Raw genomic sequence first — 8703 nt, forward strand, 5'->3', positions numbered from 1 at the left:
TCCCAAAGGCCGCCTGTTCTCTGCTGGATGAAACGGTCCCCGTTCTCGCCCGAGCGGTCAGGTCAGCTCCTGCGGCGGCCGGGCAAGCTGCTGCCGGGCCCAGCCAGGCCCCGCGTGGCCGCCCTCCTGGGGCGCTGCCCTCCCCGCACCACCTGGCACCCCCACCCCTCATGGCTTCCTCCCCAGCTCCAGCACCAAGGACAGGGGCTCCGCATTGTGTTGTCACCGTCGTCCAGCCAGTGCCTGGTGCACAGTGGGCGCTGCTGGCTCAGGGGGCCAAGGCGTTTCCTTACGACGCCAGGCTGCCCCCCGGGAGCCAGACCGTGGATGAGGGCGCTCGGGGCCATGCCGGAGAAGGCTGGCCAGGGCCGCTTCTGTGGCTCTGCCCCGGTTACGTCCCTCTGCTGGGGTCTGGGCCCGCCCCTGAGGAGCTTACAGCTGAGCTGGGGAGAGAGGATGCAAGACAGGAAAGATTATTTTTATTTTTGGAAAGCTGAGCGTGGCAAGCAGCATCCCAGGAGGCTGCGGGCTAGGCAGGGGGCGGAGCATGCCTCCTCCCTGCGGAGTCGCTGAAGGGTTCCAGGAAAGGCTTAGCTCGGCACCCCTTTTGTATGTTAATATTCTGCAGAGGTTCTGAGGCGCCGAGGTTAGGGTTTGGAGGAAAGCACGTGCTGAAATGTCGGATGACATGTTGGTGGGACCTTTCCGGGTCACGCCAGAGGGGCTGGCTTTCGGGGCCCTGGCGGGGTGTCTCCGGGCCTGGGCAATGCGTTTGCTCAGAACACGTTCATGATAGGCCGCGTGCCCGTCTGTCTCCCGTTCCATGGCTGATGGTGCGACCAGCTGCCGGAATTCGTGACGTAAGTGGCACACAGGTGACAGGGTCTCAGGTGCTACCTGTGTTCCAGGGAGCTTGACAGAAGGTGCTACAGGGCCGGGCACACTTTTTGACTCGAGGGCCACAATGGGTTCTTAAACTGGACCGGAGGGCCGGAACAAAAGCATGGATGGAGTGTTTGTGTGAACTAATATAAATTCAAAGTAAACATCATTACATAAAAGGGTACGGTCTTTTTTTTTTTTTTTTTTTTTTTTTTAGTTTTATTCATTTCAAATGGGCCGGATCCGCCCGCGGGCCGTAGTTTGCCCACGGCTGTGAATGTCGAACGAGGAGCAGAGGCTCCCCCCCCCCCCCCCAAGCTGGAGGAGCATGTAGACAGAGCCTCCAGGGAGGAGGAGAACGCAGCCGGCCCGCCTGGGAACCTGAAGTCACAGCTTACCTGTCCCCAAACTCTCACCTCCTCCCAGGGAATCCAAAGCCCCAAAGGAACTGGGGCAGTTGCGCCGAGTGGCCACGGGGTGGCAGTGTGGACCCCACATCCCTACGTTAGATGCCCCTGAGGCCCGGTGCAGGCTGGGAGCTGGGGCGGGAGCCAGGAGGGTCCCCCCTTAATTGAATCCACCTGTCAGCACCAGCCGCGCACGTGTCTGCGTTGGTCTCGGGCTGGGCAGCTCCCGGTGCACGGAGTCTTCCGGGCGCCTATTCGCTGGGCTGGGAACACGCTGATAAAAAGTTAATTTCTAGTTGCTGTTGCTCGCTAATTGGATGAACACGAAAGCAATTAAATATTAAAACATACAAACAAATGACTAAGTCACTGTAATTAGTCAAAGTTTGATCACTGTCATATTTGTTTAAGAAGAGGTGATACGTCTCAGCAGGTGACATTTGGTGTCTTTGGAGAGTGCGGAATCATGTGCGGAGAATTTAATTAAACCCTGTTGTAAATCAGCTCTGATGACAGGGAAATGACAGCCACATGTTGAAACGAGAATTAGTCCACAGCAAGGGATATTAATTAACTCCTTCTCTGAAGGCTTTTGGCACAGAGTGGCATTTAAAAAAACACGAAGAGGCCGCGACCAGTGCTATGCCACGGGAGGGCCGGTGCCTGTTATAATTTTTACTAGAGGCCCCAGTGCAAGGGGCTCAGCCCTCGCAGCCCCGGCTTCGTCCGGACGGCCGCTCTGCTGTTTGGTCTAAGTAGCACGTTAGCTCTTTATTATATAGGATAATCCACCTTATTACTTACAGCTGGAATTTCTTCCACAGCCAAGCACAGCCAATAATCACCTGCTGTACAATGAGGTTAAACAATAATTTATTTAAAGGTATTTTTATTGATTTCAGAGAGGAAGGAAGAGGGAGCATGAGATAGAAGCATCAATGATGAGAGAGAATCATGGACCGGCTGCCTCCTGCACGCCCCACACTGGGGATGGAGCCCACAACCCGGGCCTGTGCCCTGACCGGGAATCGAACCCTGACCTCCTGGTTCATAGGTCGACGCTCAGCCACCGAGCCACTGGCTGAGCTAAACAGTTCTTTCCCGGGAGCCGTGAGATTCAGATAGAAATGATAGACTACAGGATGCCCTTCGGAAGCACGGGCATTTGATGGGCAGTGGCTTGATCTCGTGCAGGTGGGACTCAGGGAGAAGGTACAGAGAGTGAGTGACGGAGCTTGGAGCTCGGGGCCGGGAGAGACCATGCCAACCGCCTCGCCTAACCCCAGGCCCGGGATCTGCCCAGGTCACAGGCCTCCCAGGCAGAGGCATGTCCCGCCTGACCCAGGTCCGGTCAGTGAAGTTTCCAGGACAGGCCTCCCCGAGTTCTGAAATGGAAACTCCGTCCCACGGCAGAAGCTGCTGTGATAGGCCGCGTGGGGCCTGCTGTCTGTCCCAGGGGCTACCCCCCCCCCCCGCCCGTGCCAACGGAGCCGAGGTGGCCACACCCAAGGGCGGCCTGCGGTCCCCACCTGCCTCCCCGGCCTTGGCCGGGAAAGTGTAGATGTCACTGAGACGCCCGTGCATCCCCCCAGCAACTCTGAGGACCTCTGGGAGCTGGGCCAGGGGACTTCCTGCGCTCGCCCCTCCCAGGAAGCATGGTCACGATGACCATCTAGGTGTGTGGGCACCGTCTGCGACGGAGTCCTGGGCACTTTCTGGGGTAGCCATCAGCCCAGGCAGCCACACCAGGCCACAGGCCGTTCCCTTGGCTCCTGGGTTGGTGATGGACAACTGCGTCAGCCAATCAAGGGCTCGGAACGGTCCCGCACCCACCCCCTCAGGGTGGTTCTGTGGGTGGGGTCCAAGCCCTGCCTTTTTCAAAGATGTGCGGTTGAGTGGCCCTGGCCCTGACCCTCCACAGGTGTCCCTATGAGCCCCCGCCCCCCACGGCTGTGAGGACTTGGCACCTGAAACCTGGGTTTTCAGAGGACACTTCCTCCTAGTCCTGTCTCTGTTTCTGTCAGTTTTCCCACAACTAGTTTCAGGGTTAGGGGCGCATGTGCTGGAGGGGGGTGGGGGCGGAGCCGGCTCGCCTGGAGGCCAGGGCACGGAGGGCACTGTGGGGGGCTGTGCTAGAGGGTGCCCCCTGCACCTGGTCCAGGTGAGTTTCCTGGTGAGCGTTTCGCTGTGATGCTGCACCAGACACAATGCGGGGTCCGTGCCTGCCCCCACACCCCCCCGCCCGCCAGCAGAACCTGGTGGCTGGTACCTCCCGGCCTGGCCTGCAAGGCTGACCCAGTGCCTGACGCTGGGGGCCGGGAGCCCAGGCGGAGCTATCAGGGTCTCCCGGCCCTGCCTACCTGGCAGGTTCCCCTGCAGCCTCTCCTCCCTCCTGGCTGCCCCTGCACCTGGGAGCCCCAGGCTGCGCACCTGTCCGCCCTCAGGTCTCCGTCAGCGTGCTCATCCCCCGCTCACCGCCACCGGGAACGCACCCCGAGCTTTCCCGGACCTGTCACCCCAGCGCCTCCTCCGTCGGCCCCTCCCTCCCTGCCCTCTCCTCGGCGTGTGGGGCCTGGAGCCCCTGCGGGAATGAGACGCGGCCAGTGTCAGGCGTAGGTGGGCTGACCAGGGCTCCGCTCGCTGAGAATCTGCCTTGGGCGCTGCACCCCCACCCCCACCCCCGGCTGTTCTAGGGGTGGGGTCTAGGCCCTGCCTTTTCCAAGATCTGCAGTTGATCTGATGGCAGCCAGGCTGAGGACGTTAGGGAAGGTTCTGGAAAAGCATTGGCTGGTTCACTGGCTAGCACAGTCCATGGGCCACAGCGCCGAGGAGCAGAGCTGGTGGTGGGGGGAGGGGGAGAGGAGGGGAGAGGAGGGGAGAGGAGGGGAGAGCTGTCCTTTGTGTACCCGATGTAGCAGCCGCTGTTAAAAATAGACCCGTCCTTACAGAGTCTCAAATGGCTCCCACCAAGTGCCCATTAGCTCATCAGAGCGGTGATTCCAAATTGATTATTTCGAGTGGGAGACGTAATAACATGTTCGCGTGGAAAGTAATTAGCGGTGGAGTGGGCCTGGGGCGGCGGCTCCCTGCGGGGAGGGCGGGAGAGGGTGGGCTCAGAGGGTGAGCTTCTGGCTTTCCCGGGAGCAGGGGGGAGGGGGAGAGGGTGGGGGTGTCGCTGTCCTGCGGCCCTGGGCCTCAGGGGGCGCTCCCAGCCAGGTGCAGGCGGCACTGGCGTTGCCCTCGGGCAAGTGGGCGGTGACAGGCTGGGCTCCCGGGGGCTGGGCTCCATGACGGGCATTTCTCACCCGCTCAGGGGGCAGCTGCCACGCACCTCACACTGTTTCCTTGGAAACCAAATTGCCTTTGCAGCATTCTGCAGTGCCATATGCACACTTGTACATGCACATACACACACACATACACACGCATATACACGCTCACACATACATACACACATACACACTCATTCACACTCACTTGCACATGCTTGCACACACACACACATACACACACTCACATACACTCACACATATACATACTCATTCACACACACACACACACACACTCACACTCACACTCACACAGAGTCCCTGTGCTCATCTGCGACATGTGTGGCTGCTGTGAGTGACGCTGTGTGAACGTGGGGGCGTCACGGGGCTCCAAGGAGAGACCCAGCGGCGGGACCGGCTGTGTGGGGCTGTTTGGGCGGATCTCTCCCGAGAGGAGGGTGGAGGGAGGGAACCAGTCAGGAGGCCGGGCAGCTGGTAGGGGCTGGGCAGGCGGTCACCCTGCTCCCCTGGGCTGGCCCCTCGGGGTGTGCCGGGGCCCAGGGGGCTGTGGGCCACATGGGCAGGTTCTCCTGGCCGCCTCCTCCTGCGCCTCCTCCCGGAGCAGCTCGGGGCGCATAGTAGGCCTGGTATACACCTCAGGGGACCCGGACCTGAAAAAGCTCCGTGACCCCTCCTTCCCTCTCTCTGCCCCCCCTCTCCCCGACCCCGCGGACGCGCAGTGTAACCGAGGTGGAGATGGGGTGAACCTGGGCGCAGGAGGGTCCAGACCTTCGCTTCCAGAAACCTGAGCGGCTCCGGGACCCGCCCAGCAGGAGCCTCACTGGGGGGGCGGGGGGGGGGCAGGGGCTGCGGGGGGCCAGGCTGCCGGGGCCCTGGCTGGCGAGATAGCGGCTGATAGACGGGCGTGTGGCCTCCGCCGCTTGATGGCTGCGCCAGGTGGGCCCGCGTGGCCGTAAATCTCCTTATCTCGGGCTTTTCCAATTACAGCCTCAGGACGGCCCGGCTCCGAAAGGTCAGGGAGATGGAGCCGCGCGGGAGGGAGTGACTTATGGCGGGTGCGGGTGCGGGTGTGTGTGTGTGTGGGGGGGGTAGTTTGATGCAGAGTCGGAGAGTCGGACACGGGGGATAAGTGAGCGTCAGAGGTCCGCGAGGATGGATGGCGCCTCGGCCGGAGAGACCGCCTCTCCTCTGGCTGTTTGCGGGGAATGACTGGTTCTTTCCGGTGTGTCACCCCCGGCTCGGAGCGGCCATGGTTAGTGCTGGCATCTCCGAGGCCGGGATGTCCCGCCAGCTGGTCGGGGCCTCACTCCCCCGAGTGCAGGGGCAGGACCCGTGGGCTTGGCGGGTTTTGAGACCCGGGGCCGTCCCCAGCCTCCTCCCCGGCACCGGCGTTTGGAGCTGGGGGCCCAGGTGCTGCGTTGGCATAGCCCTTTGCCCTCCTGTCTGTGGACCAGGAAGGAAGGTCCCGGGAGTGGAGGCCCAGCCGGACCCGCTGCCTCAGGGACGAGGCTCCTCAGAGGAGGGAGCCGGGGAATTCCACCCGAGAACCGCAGCCGAAGGGTTGAACACGGTGTCCACACGGCCCCGCGCCCAGCTGGCTCACAGCCGCCCTCGTGTCCGCCGGGGGAAGGGGCAGAGCAGCGCCGGCCGCACACGGACTCCTCCGCGGCCGTGGAAGGGACGAGTTCCGCTGCAGCTGCTCCGTGGGTGCAGCTCAGAAACACGACGTCAGAGAAAGGCTCACGTGTTGTTTCCTTCCCTTTACACACAATGGCCAGAGCCGGGCAGCCCACGGAGCCGGGGGACAGGGGTTCCCGGGATGGGGTGGGGGGTGACCTGGCGGCGCCTGGAACCGGGAGCGGCGGAGGTGGCGCAGACTGAAGGCACTGAGCGCCCTGTAGCTGTCCCTCGCGGCCTCCCATCTGCTCGGAAATGGAGGGGAGCTGCCGTGACGGGCGGACAGGGCAGGGTTTGTCCAGTTTCCTCCTCCAGCTCAGGAGCGAGGGTTTGGGGAGGACGCCAGGCAGTGGGAGGGCCTTGGGAGCCGGCCTGAACGGGGCCAAGAACCCAGGGGGACACGGACAGGCCACCCCACCTCCTATTCACCTCCCGGCTGTGCCCCCCCCACACACACACCCTGTTCACACACCCCCTGCTCACACACCCCCTGCCCCCACACCCTGCTCACACACACACACCCTGCTCACACACCCCCTGCTCACACCCCCCCTGCTCACACACCCCCTGCTCACACCCCCCCTGCTCACACACCCCCTGCTCACACACCCCCTGCCCCCACACCCTGTTCACACACCCCCTGCTCACACACCCCCTGCCCCCACACCCTGCTCACACACCCCCTGCTCACACCCCCCCTGCTCACACACCCCCTGCTCACACACCCCCTGCCCCCACACCCCCTGCCCCCACACCCTGCTCACACCCCCCCTGCCCCAACCGCCAGTCCTCCCACCTGGGCCAACCCCAACAGGAGAACCAGCACAGCCCGGCTGGCGTGGCTCAGGGGCTGAGCGTACCTAGGAACCAGGAGGTCAGGGTTCGATTCCGGTCAGGGCACATGCCCTGGTTGTGGGCTCCATCCCCAGTGGGTGGCGTGCAGGAGGCAGCTGAGCAGTGATTCTCTCTCATCATGGATGTTTCTCTCACTCTCCCTCTCCCTTCCTCTCTCCCCCCTCCCTTCCTCTGAAATCAATAAAAACATATTTGAAGAAAAGAAACCCCTGGGAAGGAAGTAGCTCCCAGGGCCCAGGGGTGGAGCCAAGAGCGCTGCTCCCCGTGAGCCAGGGGAGCCCCTTCCCGCCCCCACCCGGAGGCGGCAGGGATGGGTGGATATGAAGACCCTCTCCACCTCCACCTGCCCCGACCCTGGAATCCAGGCTGTGGGGTAGTGAATCAACAAGGCCCACAGCCCGGCCCGCACCTCAGCCCTTGGCAGAGGGGAGGGCGGCGAGGCGGGGAGCCGCGGGTCCGGGCAGGACTGTGCGCGCTGATGAGACCACGAGGCCGGGAGAGGGCGAGACGACTGCACTTGTGAGCTCGGACGGATGGGCCTGCGAGCGAGCGAGGGGCACCACATCCGCCGCTGCATGGGTCGTGTTGGCGGCCACGTGCCACCTCCGGGCGCAGCAGGGCGAGTCGCTGCGGTTGTGATGCGGCTGTTTCTGAGCTGTGCCCGGAGGGAGCAATAGGAACACACAGCCACGCGCGTGTGTGTCTGAGTGTGTGTGTGACTGTGTGTGTGAGTGTGTGTGTGTGAGTGTGAGTGTGTGTGTGCGTGTGTGCGAGTGTGAGTGAGTGTGTGTGTATGTGTGTGTATGTCAGTGTGTGTGTGAGTGTGTGTGTGACTGTGTGTGTGAGTGAGTGTGAGAGTGTGTGTGTGCGAGTGTGTGCGAGTGTGTATGTGTGTGAATGTGTGTGAGAGTGTGTGTGTGAGTGTGAGTGTATATGAGTGTGAGTGTGTGAGTGTGTGTGAGTGTGTGTGTGAGAGAGAGTGTGAGTGTGTATGTGTGTGTGAGTGTGTGTGTGACTGTGTGTGTGAGTGAGTGTGAGAGTGTGTGAGTGTGTGCGTGCGAGTGTGTGCGAGTGTGTATGTGTGTGAATGTGTGTGAGAGTGTGTGTGAGTGTGTGTGTGAGTGTGTGAGTGTGAGTGTGTGTGAGTGTGTGTGTGTGTGAGTGTGTGAGAGAGTGTGTGTGAGTGTGAGTGTGTGTGTGTGAGTGTGTGTGTGTTTGCGTGTGTGTGTGTGTGTGTGGCAGGAGGGGGCTGGTTGCCAGGGCAACAGGGAGGCTATCTGGCCGCGGGGTTTGCGGGGCTCAAACGGTGGCGGTGCTGGGACCCCCTCCCGCCCTCCTGCGGCCTGATGTCTCCTTTGAAAGCGCTGCGGTTTCCCCTCCCAGCTCCTGGGAAAGGGGTGCAGACGCGGGGGGTGCGCACTGGCGGGCGGACGGCGGCTTTGTCTGGGGAAGGTGATGAGTGAATTATTTACTGACCCTCCGATCCCGCGGCCGCCCCCACCGTGCCCCGCCTCTCTCTCCGCGGCCCCTGGCGCTGAGCCGCCCCGGCATCCCTGGCCCTGGGCGCCGCGGAACCGGCCCCTGCGGCCGCG

The sequence above is a fragment of the Myotis nattereri genome (genome assembly GCF_964212035.1).
Source record: "Myotis nattereri genome assembly, chromosome: 16".
NCBI lineage: Eukaryota > Metazoa > Chordata > Mammalia > Chiroptera > Vespertilionidae > Myotis > Myotis nattereri.